This window comes from Bufo gargarizans, unplaced genomic scaffold (genome assembly GCF_014858855.1).
Source record: "Bufo gargarizans isolate SCDJY-AF-19 unplaced genomic scaffold, ASM1485885v1 fragScaff_scaffold_395_pilon:::fragment_2:::debris, whole genome shotgun sequence".
NCBI classification, from domain to species: Eukaryota; Metazoa; Chordata; class Amphibia; order Anura; family Bufonidae; genus Bufo; species Bufo gargarizans.
The window spans coordinates 253,222-274,240 of NW_025334108.1; positions in this window are offsets into that span (position 1 = coordinate 253,222).

Here is a 21,019-nt window from a genome sequence, read left to right on the forward strand (position 1 = left end):
GACCTCTCACCAGCGGCAGATGGAGACCCAGAGAGAAGAGGTAGCCAACCTCTCACCAGCAACAGATGGAGACCCAGGGAGAAGAGGTAGCTGACCTCTCACCAGCGGCAGATGGAGACCCAGGGAGAAGAGGTAGCTGACCTCTCTCCCCAGAGGCAGATGGAGACCCATAGAGAAGAGGTAGCCGACCTCTCTCCCCAGCAGCAGATGGAGACCCAGGGAGAAGAGGTAGCCGACCTCTCTCACCAGCGGCAGATGGAGACCCAGGGAGAAGAGGTAGCCGACCTCTCACCAGCAACAGATGGAGACCCAGGGAGAAGAGGTAGCCGACCTCTCACCAGCGGCAGATGGAGACCCAGGGAGAAGAGGTAGCCGACCTCTCACCAGCGGCAGATGGAGACCCAGGGAGAAGAGGTAGCTGACCTCTCACCAGCGGCAGATGGAGACCCAGAGAGAAGAGGTAGCCGACCTCTCTCCTCAGAGGCAGATGGAGACCCAGTGAGAAGAGGTAGCCAACCTCTCCCCCCAGCGGCAGATGGAGACCCAGGGAGAAGAGGTAGCTGACCTCTCACCAGCGGCAGATGGAGACCCAGGGAGAAGAGGTAGCCGACCTCTCACCAGCGGCAGATGGAGACCCAGGGAGAAGAGGTAGCCGACCTCTCCCCCCAGAGGCAGATGGAGACCCAGGGAGAAGAGGTAGCCGACCTCTCCCCCCAGAGGCAGATGGAGACCCAGAGAGAAGAGGTAGCCGACCTCTCTCACCAGCGGCAGATGGAGACCCAGGGAGAAGAGGTAGCCGACCTCTCTCACCAGCGGCAGATGGAGACCCAGAGAGAAGAGGTAGCTGACCTCTCACCAGCGGCAGATGGAGACCCAGGGAGAAGAGGTAGCCGACCTCTCCCCCCAGCGGCAGATGGAGACCCAGAGAGAAGAGGTAGCTGACCTCTCACCAGCGGCAGATGGAGACCCAGGGAGAAGAGGTAGCCGACCTCTCACCAGCGGCAGATGGAGACCCAGGGAGAAGAGGTAGCCGACCTCTCCCCCCAGCGGCAGATGGAGACCCAGAGAGAAGAGGTAGCCGACCTCTCCCCCCAGAGGCAGATGGAGACCCAGGGAGAAGAGGTAGCCGACCTCTCCCCCCAGCGGCAGATGGAGACCCAGAGAGAAGAGGTAGCCGACCTCTCCCCCCAGAGGCAGATGGAGACCCAGGGAGAAGAGGTAGCCGACCTCTCCCCCCAGCGGCAGATGGAGACCCAGGGAGAAGAGGTAGCTGACCTCTCCCCCCAGAGGCAGATGGAGACCCAGGGAGAAGAGGTAGCCGACCTCTCCCCCCAGCGGCAGATGGAGACCCAGGGAGAAGAGGTAGCTGACCTCTCCCCCCAGAGGCAGATGGAGACCCAGAGAGAAGAGGTAGCCGACCTCCCCCCAGAGGCAGATGGAGACCCAGAGAGAAGAGGTAGCCGACCTCTCTCCCCAGAGGCAGATGGAGACCCAGAGAGAAGAGGTAGCTGACCTCTCCCCCCAGCGGCAGATGGAGACCCAGAGAGAAGAGGTAGCCGACCTCTCTCCCCAGCGGCAGATGGAGACCCAGAGAGAAGAGGTAGCTGACCTCTCCCCCCAGCGGCAGATGGAGACCCAGAGAGAAGAGGTAGCCGACCTCTCTCCCCAGCGGCAGATGGAGACCCAGGGAGAAGAGGTAGCCGACCTCTCTCCCCAGAGGCAGATGGAGACCCAGAGAGAAGAGGTAGCTGACCTCTCCCCCCAGCGGCAGATGGAGACCCAGAGAGAAGAGGTAGCCGACCTCTCTCCCCAGAGGCAGATGGAGACCCAGAGAGAAGAGGTAGCTGACCTCTCACCAGCGGCAGATGGAGACCCAGGGAGAAGAGGTAGCCGACCTCTCACCAGCGGCAGATGGAGACCCAGAGAGAAGAGGTAGCCGACCTCTCACCAGCGGCAGATGGAGACCCAGAGAGAAGAGGTAGCTGACCTCTCCCCCCAGCGGCAGATGGAGACCCAGGGAGAAGAGGTAGCCGACCTCTCTCACCAGCAGCAGATGGAGACCCAGAGAGAAGAGGTAGCCGACCTCTCCCCCCAGCGGCAGATGGAGACCCAGAGAGAAGAGGTAGCCGACCTCTCTCCCCAGCGGCAGATGGAGACCCAGGGAGAAGAGGTAGCCGACCTCTCTCCACAGCGGCAGATGGAGACCCAGGGAGAAGAGGTAGCCGACCTCTCCCCCCAGCGGCAGTGTGTTTACCCAGGGAATGATGTGGGTGGCATCACTCTCCTGCAGCAGAGTCAAGCGGACCAGTTGGCAGAGGTTTTGGATTTATCTTGTCTGACTAACATGGGTCCAGACCAGTTGGGGGTCTGGTACCTGGTTAGTCTAGTGTTGGGAGGGGAGAAATTTGACGGACTGGACCGTCACTGGGGCTGCTGGGCCAGCCTCCTTCCTAGCGACTACGGACCTAGGATTTTGGTGATCCCCCTGGTTTGTTTGAACCAGGTGTCCGGGGCACATGGACGGCTGTTGCAGTGGAGCCTGTCCCTACAGCCGTTCACTTTCACAATCCAATATTCGCCTGGGAAACACAATGCGAATGCTATCTCGCCAAACAGAACTGGAAGGGCGACTGACATGGACATCCCCAAGTGGACCCATAGAGGGTCTCACCGGGTCTGCTATCCTTTAACTTGGGGGAGCTACGTGACGACATGGTCATCAGTTTGAGTTAGATGTGTAATTATGTTATACTGTGTAACTTGTTATCAAAAGACTGTCATCCCCCTGCCCCCCCCCCCCCCCCCCCCCCCCTCGTTATCTCCCATTGTACTCTGAAAGAGCTCAGGACAATGACATTTTGGCCAGGCTCCTGCTAGGGCAGGTGGACCCCTGTGGTGTGGTACAGACAGAATGCCTGGGGAGGGGAAGGGGGATGTGATGGGATTACAGTTTCATCAGATCACTTTCTGTATATAAGTTTGTGCAGTTGCTCAGTAAAGCAGACTTTATTTCACCTGCACCGAGTCTCGTCCAGTGACTGGGAAAACTGGGAGCTACAGACCAGCGTTTACAATATCTCCTGAGTAAGGAAGAATACAGAGGCGGACATACTCTTCCCGAGTACTCGGGGTCCATCACACATAGTACTAATGCCCATTGTGCCCCCTTCAAAGTAGTAATGCCTTCTCTGTGCCCCCTTCATAGTAGTAATGCCCTCTGTGCCCCCTTCACAATAGTAATGCCCCTTGTGCCCCTTCACAGTAGTAATGCCCTCCATGCCTCCTTCATAGTAGTAATGCCCTCTGTGCCCCTTCACAGTAGTAATGCCCTCCATGCCTCCTTCATAGTAGTAATGCCTAGTGTTGAGCGTGAATTGTTTTTGCGAATATCGGCACTTTGCTAATTCGCGAATATTTCGAATATTCGTTTTTTTTTTTTTATTGTTATATTTTTTACTTTCCCACTTCCCTAAAGTTGTTCTTGCCTGTCCTTTGGATTCCTGGCTTCCTGGCTGCTCCAGTCTGTGCCCGTTGCCGCTTCTGCCGACTTCCGTGCTCATGGAGCGTCCCCATCACCATGGGAACGTCTCCATATACTAGAATGTACTGTCGGATTTGAGAATTACGTTGAAATCGCAATTCAATTATTTCAAGTTATAATAATCGAATTGCGATTTCAACTTGGACCTGGTTTCCTATGGTTGACTTGGTAGAATCAGCGAATATGGCGAATGTATTCGTTATATTCCACAAAACGAAGATAAAGTATTCTGCATCCTCGTTTTAGCTCCATATTCGTCAACTTCGCTAATTCTAGCAATCATATAGGAAAGTTTACTATAGAGACAGCTGAGTTTAAGTCGCTATGCGATTATATTACTTAGCTTTTTTTTATAAATAGAATAATTATAATAATTATCAGGTATAATTATTCTATTTATAAAAAAAAAGCAAAGTCATATAATCGCATATTAATCACGATAACTAGAATAATGACAAATATTCGATTTCGACGAATATAAATAGAATATTCGCGAATTTCGTCGAAATCTAATATGGCACCTGCCGATTATTACTAGTAATGCCCTCTGTGCCCAATTTAGAGTAGTAGTGCTCTCTGTGCCCTCCTCGTAGTAGTAAAGACCTCTGTGCCCTCCTCGTAGTAGTAAAGACCTCTGTGCCCTCCTCGTAGTAGTAAAGACCTCTGTGCCCTCCTCGTAGTAGTAAAGACCTCTGTGCCCTCCTCGTAGTAGTAAAGACCTCTGTGCCCTCCTCGTAGTAGTAAAGACCTCTGTGCCCCTTCACAATAGTAATGACTCTTGTGCCCCCTTCATAGTAGTAAAGCTCTCTGTGCCCCTTTGTAGTAGTAATATCTATTGTACTCCCTCCATGGTAAAAATGCCTATTGTGCCCCCTTAATAGTAGCAATGCCCTCTGTGCCCTCTTTGTAGTAGTAAGTCCCTCTGTGCCCTCTTTGTAGTAGTATTGCCCTCTGCCCCCCTTGTAGTAGTAATGCCCTCTGTCCCCCCTTTGTAGTAGTAATGCCCTCTGTCCCCCCTTTGTAGTAGTAATGCCCTCTGTCCTTTCAGTTAAGGAACCATCGTCTGTGTCCAGGCCGGCGTCATCAGTCTGTATATACCGACCACAGTGTACTGCCACATAGTGCTGCATATACCGACCACAGTGTACTGCCACATAGTGCTGCATATACCTGCCACAAAGTGCTGCATATACCGACCACAGTGCACTGCCACATAGTGCTCCATATACCTGCCACATAGTGCTCCATATACCTGCCACATAGTGCTCCATATACCTGCCACATAGTGCTCCATATACCTGCCACATAGTGCTCCATATTCCTGCCACATAGTGCTCCATATACCTGCCACATAGTGCTCCATATACCTGCCACATAGTGCTCCATATACCTGCCACATAGTGCTCCATATACCTGCCACATAGTGCTCCATATACCTGCCACATAGTGCTCCATATACCTGCCACATAGTGCTCCATATACCTGCCACATAGTGCTCCATATACCTGCCACATAGTGATCCATATACCTGCCACATAGTGCTCCATATACCTGCCACATAGTGCTGCATATACCTGCCACATAGTGCTGCATATACCGACCACAGTGTACTGCCACATAGTGCTGCATATACCGACCACAGTGCACTGTCACATAGTGCTGCATATACCGACCACAGTGTACTGCCACATAGTGCTGCATATACCGACCACAGTGTACTGCCACATAGTGCTGCATATACCGAGCACAGTGCACTGCCACATAGTGCTGCATATACCGACCACAGTGCACTGCCGCATAGTGCTGCATATACCGACCACAGTGTACTGCCACATAGTGCTGCATATACCGAGCACAGTGCACTGCCACATAGTGCTGCATATACCGACCACAGTGCACTGCGGCATAGTGCTGCATATACTGACCACAGTGTACTGCCACATAGTGCTGCATATACCGAGCACAGCGCACTGCCACATAGTGCTGCATATACTGACCACAGTGTACTGCCACATAGTGCTGCATATACCGACCACAGTGCACTGCCACATAGTGCTGCATATACCGACCACAGTGTACTGCCGCATAGTGCTGCATATACCGACCACAGTGTACTGCCACATAGTGCTGCATATACCGACCACAGTGCACTGCCACATAGTGCTGCATATACCGACCACAGTGCACTGCCACATAGTGCTGCATATACCGACCACAGTGTACTGACAGAGATTAACCCTTTCTGACTGGACCATCCGATGACCCCCATGGACGACCAGGTGAATTACGAAATGAAGCCTGACACCTATTGACTGGGGAGGGGAAGACAGTTGTCAGGAAGCCCACAGCTGCCACAGTGTGGAACCATACTGTAACAGGGAGCAGAAACCCTTGGGGTGACTGGTGTTATATGGTGGAGGAGAGGCGAGCGCACTACATGGTCCAGAACCATCCTCAGCCTTAGAAGAGCAGGGTCTGTGACTGATGACATCATCGGACGACATCAATCATTGCTCGCATTCTTTGCTGCACTGGATGACGAGTCTGATCTCTTCTTGAAGGGTTAAGTCCGCAGCAGTCGCCGTCTCTTGCCATCTATATTTAGTAGTGGGGCTGTGTACTGTCCACGTCCTCTCCGCTGCCAAATAACAGTCACCTGGCGTCTGACATTCGCCTGGAGGCCGTACGCCCAGGAGGCGAGGGGTGCCGGGCCTTAAAGGGGAACTCCATCTCATGTGCTTAATGGTGCAGAGTGTGAGCCAAGGCCACCCTGCAGCTCCAGGCGCAGTATATCTCCCACTGTGCCCAGGAGCTGACAATCCAGCGCTCCACGCTAAGCTCTCTGGTCCACAATGATGGCCATGTCCTACCGGGAGAACCTCTGTCCATAAAATCGGCCATAGTTACCTAGGATGGCACTAGAGAGGGGACTAAGAGCCCGATGAACACTCTGAAGGGGCTACCGCGGTCCGTGGCTCCAGTGGATCTTCATCTGACTCCTCCGTCCTGAAGATGTTCCTGTCACGGATGTAGTAGGGGAGAACACCAAAAGACAACAAGACGGAAGGGAAAAGACACTAGGCCTCACCGCTAGGGAAGGAAAAGGGTCACCACCTATGAAACCCTGCTCCTGGCCCTAACTCCTATCCATATGGGCACCCCTCGATGGTAGAGATGCCCATACACAGGAACCTAGAAAACCCTGGTGGCCCTCAGATGCCCTAGACTTAATGACAGGGCAGAGACAACCCGCTCCTTCCCTGGTGAAGGAACCAGCGTCTCGCTGAGGCCTAGTAAACAACCAGGGGGGGGGGGGGGATACAAAACACAACAAGCAGAACACTTAACTTCAGAGGCTGATGGATGATGGATGATCAGGACTTCAACTAGAACCACACTCCAGCTCTTCCAACACCAAATGAAGCTATCCAGAGCAAGGAGTGATGGGTGAAGTCAGACTAAATAGGGTGTGGTAGAGGTCACATGATCCACACCTGAACGGGAGGTGTGTACAAACTAGCAACACACAAAGTGAAACCAAAAGAGGCTGTCAGGTCACTAATGCGTAGACCTTCTGGGACCTGTCACAGATGTGACAGTACCCCCCCCCCCCCCCCATTCTACGAGTCTTATCAGGATGAGCTCTGTGGAATGCTCTCACCAGACGACTAGCATTAACATCGGTCGCTGGAACCCACATCCTCTCCTCTGGTCCGTACCCTCTCCAATGAACGAGATACTGGAGGGATCTCCGGAGAAGTCGGGAGTCCACAATCCTGCTGATCTGAAATTCCAAATTGCCGTCCACCATGACAGGAGCGAGAGGCAAGGAGGACGGCTCAACAGGTTCAACACATTTCTTTAACAACGATTTATGAAATACGTTATGGATTTTTAATGCCTGAGGAAGTTCAAGACGGAAGTCTACAGGGTTAACAATGGCAGTGATCTTATATGGACCAATACATCTTGGTCCCAACTCCCAAGAAGGTACCTTAAGTTTAATGTTTCTTGTGGACAGCCACACAGAATCACCCACTCTCAGGTCCGGACCACTCATACGTCTCCTGTCAGCCGCACGCTTATACCTATTGCCCATCTTTTCCAGGTTATTTTGGATTTTCCGCCAAATTGAAGACAAAGAAGAGGAAAATCGTTCCTCCTCAGGAATGCCGGAATTAGGAGCACCAGAAAATGTACCAAACTGTGGATGGAACCCATATGCCCCAAAAAATGGCGACTTATCAGTTGATTCCTGTCTACGGTTATTTATAGCAAACTCAGCTAACGACAAAAATGAAGACCACTCTTCCTGATTCTCTGAAACAAAACATCTCAAGTAAGTCTCCAGATTGTGATTAGTGTGCTCCGTCTGTCCGTTCGACTGAGGATGAAAAGCTGAAGAGAAGGACAATTGTACCCCCAGTCGAGCACAGAACGTCTTCCAGAATCTGGAAACAAACCGAGTCCCTCTATCAGACACCACATCAGAGGGAATACCATGTAGCTTCACGATGTTGTCGACAAACGCCTGCGCAAGAGTTTTAGCATTGGGTAGACTAGGTAATGCAATAAAGTGCGCCATTATACTAAAACGATCGACATCCACCAGAATCACAGTCTTTCCTGAAGAATTCGGTAAATCCCTGATAAAATCCATGGACAAATTGGTCCAAGGTCTGGACGGGATGGGCAATAGAAGCAGAGATCCGGAAGGCCAAGTATGTGTCACCTTAGCACGTGCACAGGTACCACAGGCTGACACATAGTCCTCAATACACTTACGGAACCCCGGCCACCAGAATCTGCGAGAGAGGAGATCAATAGTCGATCTGCTCCCAGGGTGTCCAGCAAGCACCGTACAGTGATGTTCCTCAAACACCTTGTGACGTAATTCGGGGGGAACAATCAATTTCCCCTGAGGACAAGAATCCGGGGCATCCTCCTGTGCCTCCAACACCCTGGCCTCAAGATCAGGATAAAGAGCGGATATGACTACCCCTTCAGATAAAATGGGACTAGGGTCATTAGACTCACCCCCCCCAGGAAAGCTACGTGACAAAGCATCCGCCTTGACGTTCTTAACCCCAGGATGATAAGTGACAATGAAGTTAAATCTGGTGAAAAACAATGACCATCTGGCCTGCCTTGGGTTCAGTCGCTTAGCCGACTCCAGGTAGGCCAGATTCTTGTGATCCGTAATTACCGTAATAGGATGATGTGCTCCTTCCAACCAATGCCGCCATTCCTCGAACGCCAACTTAATGGCCAGCAACTCCCTATTACCCACGTCATAATACCTTTCAACATTCAAAAAAATTTTTGAGAAAAATGCAAATGCGCGCCATTTACTGGGTGAAGGACCCTGCGACAAGATTGCTCCTACCCCTACCTCGGACGCGTCAACCTCACCAATAAATGGCTGAGACACGTCCGGTTGCACCAGAATAGGGGCCGAAGCAAAACATTCTTTCACAGCAGAAAAGGCCTGTAATGCCGCATCAGACCAGACAGAAATATCCGCACCCTTCCTAGTCATGTCTGTTAAAGGTTTAACCACCGATGAATAGTTCAAGATAAATTTACGGTAGTAGTTGGTAAACCCCAAAAACCGCATAAGCGCTTTCAGATTTTCGGGTCGATCCCAGTCCAACACAGCACGGACCTTCTTGGTATCCATACGAAAACCTGAGGATGAGAGCAGGTAACCCAGAAACACACTTTTCCATCTAAGCATACAACTTATTCTCTCTTAGGATCTGTAACACCTGTCTCACATGATCCTGATGAGTCTCCATATTAGGGGAATAAATTAGTATGTCATCAAGGTATACAACGACAAACCTCCCCACCAGATGATGAAAGATGTCATTGACAAAGTGTTGAAAATCCGCGGGAGCATTGGTTAACCCAAAGGGCATGACCAGGTTTTCAAAATGACCCTCAGGGGTATTAAATGCGGTCTTCCACTCATCTCCCTTCTTGATCCTTACCAGATTATATGCCCCCACAGATCCAATTTAGAGAACACCTTGGCACCAACAATCTGACTAAACAAATCCGGAATCAAAGGAAGGGGGTAAGGATCACGGACAGTAATACGATTGAGCTCACTGAAGTCCAGGCATGGTCTCAGGGTACCATCTCTTTTCTTTACAAAGAAAAATCCAGCAGCCACTGGGGACTTGGATGGTCTAATATGTCCCTTTGCCAAACTCTCAGTGATATGCTCTCGCATGGCCTTTCTTTCAGGTTCCGAAAGATTATACAACCGAAATTTGGGAAATTTAGCTCCGGGAATAAGATTGACGGGACAGTCATACTCCCGGTGCGGAGGCAACTCCTGATTACCACTCTCAGAGAAAACATCAGAAAATTCTGAAATTAACGAGGGTACAGTTTTAGTGGTGACCACAGAGAACGATGCATTAAGACAGTTGTCCATGCAAAAATCACTCCAATCGAGAATCTGTCTCGCTTGCCAGTCTATGTTAGGGTTATGTTTGCTTAACCATGGTAAGCCCAACACCAACAGAGCAGGCAGACCCTCCAAGACATAACAGGAGATAGATTCCTGATGCAAATCACCCACTCTGAAATGAATGCCATTCACTACCTGCGACAGGCATTTTTGGGTGAGAGGTGCTGAGTCAATTGCAAAGACAGAAATACTTTAATGCAGGCATCCTCAAACTGCGGCCCTCCAGCTGTTGCAAAACTTCAACTCCCAGCATGCCCGAACAGCCTACAGATATCAGCCTACAGCAGGGCATTGTGGGAGTTGTAGTTTTACAGCAGCTGGAGGGCCGCAGTTTGAGGATCCTGCTCTGATGCATTAGTAGTCAACCTGTGAATGCGCACAAACTGTCCATCAATCAAGAAGTTAACTCCTTCCCCACTGTCGATAAAAGCTTCGATTTTCACAGTTTTGGACTCTAGCGCCACCTCGGCTGACAGGAGAAAACGGGTACTACCAGTAAAAGACAAAAGTAGGTTTTCTTGCTCCCCACCCACACCACCAATAGTAATTTGAGAATTAAACGTTTTTTCCTTTCTGTTTACACCTTGATGCTGCAAATACGGACAAATATTCACAAAATGTCCCTTCTTGCCACAATAAAAGCAGACTCCTTTCACATGACCCAAGCTTTTGCCGGTATTTCCTGGAATAGCTCCTCCTAACTGCATAGGCTCATCACAAGGCGCAACCACCCGTGTCTCTCCACCATAAGTGTCAAAAGGAAGCAGTACCCTTGTAACGCCACCGTTTCAGCGGACAAGGGGTTAAAATCCGTTTAGGCGATATGCCCCTTTCCGAGAGACAGGCACAGCTACTGCAGAACACCAACCTCCCGAACTGGATACAAAATAGCACTCCAAACTGGAACCTCGCAAATAGCTGTCAGCAGACGAACAGGAAAAGCGTACACTCGGCTTACACTCCTGGCAATCAGTCTCCAACAGCATACAGGGAATCCCCCCAATAACGAGACAAGGCTCCGTGTTGAGGGTCAAGCAGTGATCTGAAGTGCTGGCACACCTAGCCTGGTTTTTATTACAGTTTGTTGCAGATACAACACATCCCCACAATGCATCATGGTTTCCTCCCCTCTGTCCCGGAGACGACCGAAGACAATCCAATTATCTCTCAGGACAAAGGGGAGATCACCAATACACATGTGGAGACAACAGGACAGGAATCACCACCCAAACACACAATGGCACACCCCCACAGCAAACACAGACATTTAACATATCCCCAGATAGCTCAAGTCTGAGTGCATATCATTAGGTGAATGGCACTCAGAATACACAAATACAATAATATTAGCTATCTGGGTGCCCTCACATAACATACAATTTACCCGAACGCATAATAACATAAAATACAATTCTACAGACAGATTTAAGCTGTGCGGCCGGTCTGTTTTCTCCTTTAAAGTTACTATGGGCCATAATCCTGAGGCAAGAGGCTTTTAAACAGCCCTCTCCAAAACCCAGTGGCGAGGTTGGTTTCGCCACACATCTCCCCCCCCCAGGGAAGACTAACCAGATACCTGACCTCACGCCGGTCGGTACCTGAGTTAGTCTGGCAGCCCACCCACAACCCAATACTGGACCTGCTGAATTTCGTAGCCTGTCTCTGTCCAGTGAATCCACCAAGGTTATGTTGTAAGCTGGTACTCCCGGTCTCTGAGTTGCTCCCTGGCTTGGAGTGGAGGTTGCTTTGTGGGCAGGGATCAGCGGTACTCTGCCCTGGTGCCAGCGTTACCACGGAAGAAGCCTGGTTGGAGTCTGGTTGTTGGAGGGGGAAACCGACTGTCTCCCCTTTGGCTAAACTGCCCTGTTGCTGGGGGACAGGACCGACTGTCCCTACCCCCTGTGCTGTAAGTGCAGAGACCACGGTCCCATCTGCACAGTTGTGGGGCTTACTGTCTCCCCCTGGTGCGTTAAGCTGCCGCTGGGGAGAGGGGGTAACGAGCTCCTCTCCCATACATACTTCCAGCCGCTGGGGAGGGCGACCGACCGCCTCCGCTCCCAATACAGTGTCCTGCTGCTGGGGAAAGGAGACTGGGCTCTCTATTCCCTGTAGGACACTCTGCCGCTGGGGGACAGGACCGACTGTCTCTGCCCCCTGTAACTCCGCCTGCCGCTGGGGAATGGAGACTAGGCTCCCAATTCCCAAAAAATCATGCTGCTGCTGGGGGGCAGGAACAACTACCTCTGCCCCCTGTAACTCAGCCTGCCGCTGGGGAGGGAGGCCGCTGCTCTCCTCTCCCTGCACTTCACACTGCCTTCCCGGCATATCACTCTGCTGCTGGGGGGCAGGAACAACTACCTCTGCCCCCTGTAACTCAGCCTGCCGCTGGGGAGGGAGGCCGCTGCTCTCCTCTCCCTGCACTTCACACTGCCGCTGGGGAATGGAGACTGGGCTCCCACTGTCCCGCAACCGTAACCTCCGATGGAGGCTCCACCCAACGTGGCAGCTGACCGTCACCTTCTGCCCGGTATAGTAGGGTCTTAGAGACTAGATTCCTCACGAACTTCACGTATTTCTCAGCTGGATTGGGTCCGAAGAAGTTCAGCCGCAACCACATCATACGGTCAAATTCCTCCACAGAGTATCTGTACTCCACTGCTGGTTCCATCCTGGTGCTTTTAGGGTCGCTGTACTGAGACATGCGTTGCCCTTAAGTTGTAAAATCCAAAGAAATGGTGTCTCCTGTAGCTGTCCTTCTGGCTGTAGGAACGATCCCGCTGCTTGCCACCAATGTAACGGACCCGTTTCAGGCAGACAAGGGGTTAAAATCCGTTTAGGCGATATGCCCCTTTCCGAGAGACAGGCACAGCTACTGCAGAACACCAACCTCCCGAACTGGATACAAAATAGCACTCCAAACTGGAACCTCGCAAATAGCTGCCGGCAGACGAACAGGAAAAGGATCCAGTCAGCTTACACTCCTGGCAATCAGTCTCCAACAGCATACAGGGAATCCCCCCAATAACGAGACAAGGCTCCGTCTTGAGGGTCAAGCAGTGATCTGATGTGCTGGCACACCCAGCCTGGTTTTTATTACAGTTTGTTGCAGATACAACATATCCCCACAATGCATCATGGTTTCCTCCCCTCTGTCCCGGAGACGACCGAAGACAATCCAATTATCTCTCAGGACAAAGGGGAGATCACCAATACACATGTGGAGACAACAGGACAGGAATCACCACCCAAACACACAATGGCACACCCCCACAGCAAACACAGACATTTAACATATCCCCAGATAGCTCAAGTCTGAGTGCATATCATTAGGTGAATGGCACTCAGAATACACGAATACAATAATATTAGCTATCTGGGTGCCCTCACATAACATACAATTTAACCGAACGCATAATAACATAAAATACAATTCTACAGACAGATTTAAGCCGTGCGGCCGGTCTGTCTTCTCCTTTAAAGTTACTATGGGCCATAATCCTGAGGCAAGAGGCTTTTAAACAGCCCCCTCCAAAACCCAGTGGCGAGGTTGGTTTCGCCACAACCCTTATTGGACAGTACGTCCTGAAGGTGAGGACCCCTAGATCTCTCCCTCAGGCGTCTATCTAGACGTACAGCAAGGGACATAGCTGCTTCCAATGACTCAGGGATTTCATGAAAAGCCAATGCGTCCTGCAGCCTCTCAGAGAGACCCTGGCAGAATTAGCTACGGAGAGCAGGATCGTTCCACTCTATGTCCGTAGCCCATCTCCTAAATTCTGAGCAATAGGTCTCCACAGAACGTTCTCCCTGCCGCAAACTCCGTAACTTGGTCTCGGCCTGAGAGATCCGATCCGGGTCATCATAGATAAGACCCAAGGCTCTAAAGAATTAATCTACCGACCGGAGGGACGGTGATCTGGGCGGCAGAGAAAAAGCCCAAAATTGGGCGTCCTCTTTAAGTAATGAAATAATCATACCCACACGTTGACACTCATCACCAGAAGAGTATGGACGCAGCCTAAAGTATAATTTACATGATTCCCTGAACCGAATGAAATTGTCACTACCCCCGGAAAACCTGTCCGGGAGGGCTACCTTTGGTTCAGGACAGGCCTGGAACCCACCACCGGAACCAGCAGCCTGTGGACTCTGAATCTGCAAGACCGTCGCGCAGAGGTCTGCTACCTCCAAAGTCAGATTCTGCAGCAGTTCGACCAGTGCAGTCATAGCATCCATAGCTGCACAGATCAGAACAAAAAATGGCGGTATTGGCTCAGGATAATGTCACGGATGTAGTAGGGGAGAACACCAAAAGACAACAAGAAGGAAGGGAAAAGACACTAGGCCTCACTGCTAGGGAAGGAAAAGGGTCACCACCTATAAATCCTGCTCCTGGCCCTAACTCCTATCCATATGGGCACCTCCTGATGGTAGAGATGCCTATACACAGGAACCTAGAAAACCCTGGTGGCCCTCGGATACCTTAATGGTAATGACAGGGCAGAGACACCCCGCTCCTTCCCTGGTGAAGGAACCAGCGTCTCGCTGAGGCCTAGCAAACAACAAAGATGGGGGGGAATACAAAATACAACAAGCGGAACACTTAACTTCTGAGGCTGATGGATGAACAGGACTTGAACTAGAACCAAACTCCAGCTCCTCCAAAAACCAAATGAAGCTATCCAGAGCAAGGAGTGATGGGTGATGTCAGACTAAATAGCGTGAGGTGAAGGTCACATGATCCACACCTGAACAAGAGGTGCGGACATACCAGCAACACACAGACAAAGTGAAACCAAAAGAGGCCGTCCGATCACTAATGTGCAGATAATCTCTCAGACCTTCTAGGACCTGTCACCGGTGCGACAGTTCCTCAGGAAACCTGCTGCAGGCCCCAAGAGAAGTGCAAGAGGTCTCATCCAGCAGTAGCCCAAAGATGGAGTCCACCCCTCCGGCTGCCCAACGTGATCCCTACACTGCCTGCACCTTGTACCTGTAGGTACACGGATACTGCCGGAGACCGGCTCATACTATTCTGTATAAGACTGCACAGAGCCAGCTCTGCTACATCCAGAATCTCCTCAGAGTCTGTAAAACCTAATGTAATATCGATGATGTTCAGTGTGAAACTGCTGAGATCAGAGGAGAAATAACTACAACCGGAGCGGGTGACGTCAGAAGACAGGATGACATCACAGGACTTATCTTCACTGCTGCAGACAGCGCACACAGCTCATTATCAGCAGTCACCAGACACACGTCACAGAACCGCGAGCACACGCAACAACCCCAGAACACGCTATCTGATCACACTGCACAGAACCAGCCCTCACACCCCGTATACACACTGCACAGAACCAGCACTCATACCCTGTATATACACTGCACAGAACCGCGAGCACACGCAACAACCCCAGAACACGCTATCTGATCACACTGCACAGAACCAGCACTCATACCCCGTATATACACTGCACAGAACCAGCTCTCATACCCCGTATATACACTGCACAGAACCAGCTCTCATACCCCGTATATACACTGCACAGTACCAGCCCTCATACCCCGTATATACACTGCACAGAACCAGCTCTCATACCCCGTATATACACTGCACAGAACCAGCTCTCATACCCGTATATACACTGCACAGTACCAGCTCTCATACCCCGTATATACACTGCACAGTACCAGCACTCATACCCCGTATATACACTGCACAGTACCAGCTCTCATACCCCGTATATACACTGCACAGAACCAGCTCTCATACCCGTATATACACTGCACAGAACCAGCTCTCATACCCCGTATATACACTGCACAGAACCAGCACTCATACCCCGTATATACACTGCACAGAACCAGCTCTCATACCCCGTATATACACTGCACAGAACCAGCACTCATACCCGTATATACACTGCACAGAACCAGCTCTCATACCCCGTATATACACTGCACAGAACCAGCACTCATACCCCGTATATACACTGCACAGAACCAGCCCTCATACCCCGTATATACACTGCACAGAACCAGCACTCATACCCTGTATATACACTGCACAGAACCAGCACTCATACCCTGTATATACACTGCACAGTACCAGCTCTCATACCCGTATATACACTGCACAGTACCAGCTCTCATACCCCGTATATACACTGCACAGTACCAGCACTCATACCCCGTATATACACTGCACAGTACCAGCTCTCATACCCCGTATATACACTGCACAGAACCAGCTCTCATACCCGTATATACACTGCACAGAACCAGCTCTCATACCCCGTATATACACTGCACAGAACCAGCACTCATACCCCGTATATACACTGCACAGAACCAGCTCTCATACCCGTATATACACTGCACAGTACCAGCTCTCATACCCCGTATATACACTGCACAGTACCAGCACTCATACCCCGTATATACACTGCACAGTACCAGCTCTCATACCCCGTATATACACTGCACAGAACCAGCTCTCATACCCGTATATACACTGCACAGAACCAGCTCTCATACCCCGTATATACACTGCACAGAACCAGCACTCATACCCCGTATATACACTGCACAGAACCAGCTCTCATACCCCGTATATACACTGCACAGAACCAGCACTCATACCCGTATATACACTGCACAGAACCAGCTCTCATACCCCGTATATACACTGCACAGAACCAGCTCTCATACCCCGTATATACACTGCACAGAACCAGCTCTCATACCCGTATATACACTGCACAGAACCAGCACTCATACCCCGTATATACACTGCACAGAACCAGCACTCATACCCCGTATATACACTGCACAGAACCAGCACTCATACCCCGTATATACACTGCACAGAACCAGCTCTCATACCCCGTATATACACTGCACAGAACCAGCTCTCATACCCCGTATATACACTGCACAGAACCAGCTCTCATACCCCGTATATACACTGCACAGAACCAGCCCTCATACCCCGTATACACACTGCACAGTACCAGCACTCATACCCCGTATATACACTGCACAGTACCAGCACTCATACCCCGTATACACACTGCACAGTACCAGCACTCATACCCCGTATACACACTGCACAGTACCTTCTCCTGTCCGGTATATACACTGCACAGTACCAGCACTCATACCCCGTATATACACTGCACAGAACCAGCTCTCATACCCCGTATATACACTGCACAGAACCAGCACTCATACCCGTATATACACTGCACAGAACCAGCACTCATACCCCGTATATACACTGCACAGAACCAGCTCTCATACCCCGTATATACACTGCACAGAACCAGCTCTCATACCCGTATATACACTGCACAGAACCAGCACTCATACCCCGTATATACACTGCACAGAACCAGCTCTCATACCCCGTATATACACTGCACAGAACCAGCTCTCATACCCGTATATACACTGCACAGAACCAGCTCTCATACCCCGTATATACACTGCACAGAACCAGCCCTCATACCCCGTATATACACTGCACAGAACCAGCTCTCATACCCTGTATATACACTGCACAGAACCAGCTCTCATACCCTGTATATACACTGCACAGAACCAGCTCTCATACCCCGTATATACACTGCACAGAACCAGCACTCATACCCCGTATATACACTGCACAGAACCAGCTCTCATACCCCGTATATACACTGCACAGAACCAGCACTCATACCCCGTATATACACTGCACAGAACCAGCACTCATACCCCGTATATACACTGCACAGAACCAGCTCTCATACCCCGTATATACACTGCACAGAACCAGCACTCATACCCCGTATATACACTGCACAGAACCAGCTCTCATACCCCGTATATACACTGCACAGAACCAGCACTCATACCCCGTATATACACTGCACAGAACCAGCACTCATACCCCATATATACACTGCACAGAACCAGCACTCATACCCCGTATATACACTGAACAGTACCAGCACTCATACCCCGTATATACACTGCACAGAACCAGCTCTCATACCCCGTATATACACTGCACAGAACCAGCACTCATACCCCGTATATACACTGCACAGAACCAGCACTCATACCCCGTATATACACTGAACAGTACCAGCACTCATACCCCGTATATACACTGCACAGAACCAGCTCTCATACCCCGTATATACACTGCACAGAACCAGCTCTCATACCCCGTATATACACTGCACAGAACCAGCTCTCATACCCCGTATATACACTGCACAGAACCAGCTCTCATACCCCGTATATACACTGCACAGAACCAGCTCTCATACCCCGTATATACACTGCACAGAACCAGCTCTCATACCCCGTATATACACTGCACAGAACCAGCTCTCATACCCCGTATATACACTGCACAGAACCAGCTCTCATACCCCGTATATACACTGCACAGAACCAGCACTCATACCCCGTATATACACTGCACAGAACCAGCACTCATACCCCGTATATACACTGCACAGTACCAGCACTCATACCCCGTATATACACTGCACAGAACCAGCACTCATACCCCGTATATACACTGCACAGAACCAGCTCTCATACCCCGTATATACACTGCACAGAACCAGCACTCATACCCCGTATATACACTGCACAGAACCAGCACTCATACCCCGTATATACACTGCACAGAACCAGCTCTCATACCCCGTATATACACTGCACAGAACCAGCTCTCATACCCCGTATATACACTGCACAGTACCAGCACTCATACCCCGTATATACACTGCACAGAACCAGCTCTCATACCCCGTATATACACTGCACAGAACCAGCACTCATACCCCGTATATACACTGCACAGTACCAGCACTCATACCCCGTATATACACTGCACAGAACCAGCACTCATACCCCGTATATACACTGCACAGAACCAGCTCTCATACCCCGTATATACACTGCACAGAACCAGCACTCATACCCCGTATATACACTGCACAGAACCAGCACTCATACCCCGTATATACACTGCACAGAACCAGCACTCATACCCCGTATATACACTGCACAGAACCAGCACTCATACCCCGTATATACACTGCACAGAACCAGCACTCATACCCCGTATATACACTGCACAGTACCACTTCTCCTGTCCTGTATACTGGGTGTAATCCTCAGTATCTGCTCTTATTCTGTATATATATACACTGCACAGTACCACTTCTCCTGTCCTGTATACCGGGTGTAATCCTCAGTATCTGCTCTTATTCTGTATATATATACACTGCACAGTACCACTTCTCCTGTCCTGTATACCGGGTGTAATCCTCAGTATCTGCTCTTATTCTGTATATATATACACTGCACAGTACCACTTCTCCTGTCCTGTATACCGGGCAGTGTCGGACTGGGGTACCTAGGGCCCACCAGTAAAATTTATTTTGGGGGCCCACCATACAGATACATTCAAATATAATAAATAATCTAACAAGTTTTTTATATGAACATAGGCTAGTTGAGGTGCTGTACATTGAATATATGTATGAAATCCAGTAAGTCTACTGTGTTATATGCCATTTGTGCAGGGGGTGGGAGACTAGGGGCCCACTTTGCTCAGGGGCCCACCGGGGGTTTCCCCTGTACCCCTGTGGGCCAGTCCGAGCCTGATACCGGGTGTAATCCTCAGTATCTGCTCTTATTCTGTATATATACACTGCACAGTACCACTGCTCCTGTCCTGTATACTGGGTGTAATCCTCAGTATCTGCTCTTATTCTGTATATATACACTGCACAGTACCACTTCTCCTGTCCTGTATACTGGGTGTGATCCTCAGTATCTGCTCTTATTCTGTATAATATACACTGCACAGTACCACTTCTCCTGTCCTGTATACTGGGTGTGATCCTCAGTATCTGCTCTTATTCTGTATATATATACACTGCACAGTACCACTTCTCCTGTCCTGTATACTGGGTGTAATCCTCAGTATCTGCTCTTATTCTGTATATATACACTGCACAGTACCACTTCTCCTGTCCTGTATACGGGTGTAATCCTCAGTATCTGCTCTTATTCTGTATATATACACTGCACAGTACCACTTCTCCTGTCCTGTATACTGGTGTAATCCTCAGTATCTGCTCTTATTCTGTATATATATACACTGCACAGTACCACTTCTCCTGTCCTGTATACCGGGTGTAATCCTCAGTATCTGCTCTTATTCTGTATATATACACTGCACAGTACCACTTCTCCTGTCCTGTATACTGGGTGTAATCCTCAGTATCTGCTCTTATTCTGTATATATATACACTGCACAGTACCACTTCTCCTGTCCTGTATACTGGGTGTAATCCTCAGTATCTGCTCTTATTCTGTATATATACACTGCACAGTACCACTTCTCCTGTCCTGTATACTGGGTGTAATCCTCAGTATCTGCTCTTATTCTGTATATAATACACTGCACAGTACCACTTCTCCTGTCCTGTATACCTGGGTGTAATCCTCAGTATCTGCTCTTATTCTGTATATATACACTGCACAGTACCACTTCTCCTGTCCTGTATACTCGGGTGTAATCCTCAGTATCTGCTCTTATTCTGTATATATATACACTGCACAGTACCACTTCTCCTGTCCTGTATACTGGTGTAATCCTCAGTATCTGCTCTTATTCTGTATATATACACTGCACAGTACCACTTCTCCTGTCCTGTATACTGGGTGTAATCCTCAGTATCTGCTCTTATTCTGTATATATATACACTGCACAGTACCACTTCTCCTGTCCTGTATACTGGGTGTAATCCTCAGTATCTGCTCTTATTCTGTATATATACACTGCACAGTACCACTTCTCCTGTCCTGTATACTGGGTGTAATCCTCAGTATCTGCTCTTATTCTGTATATATACACTGCACAGTACCACTTCTCCTGTCCTGTATACTGGGTGTAATCCTCAGTATCTGCTCTTATTCTGTATATA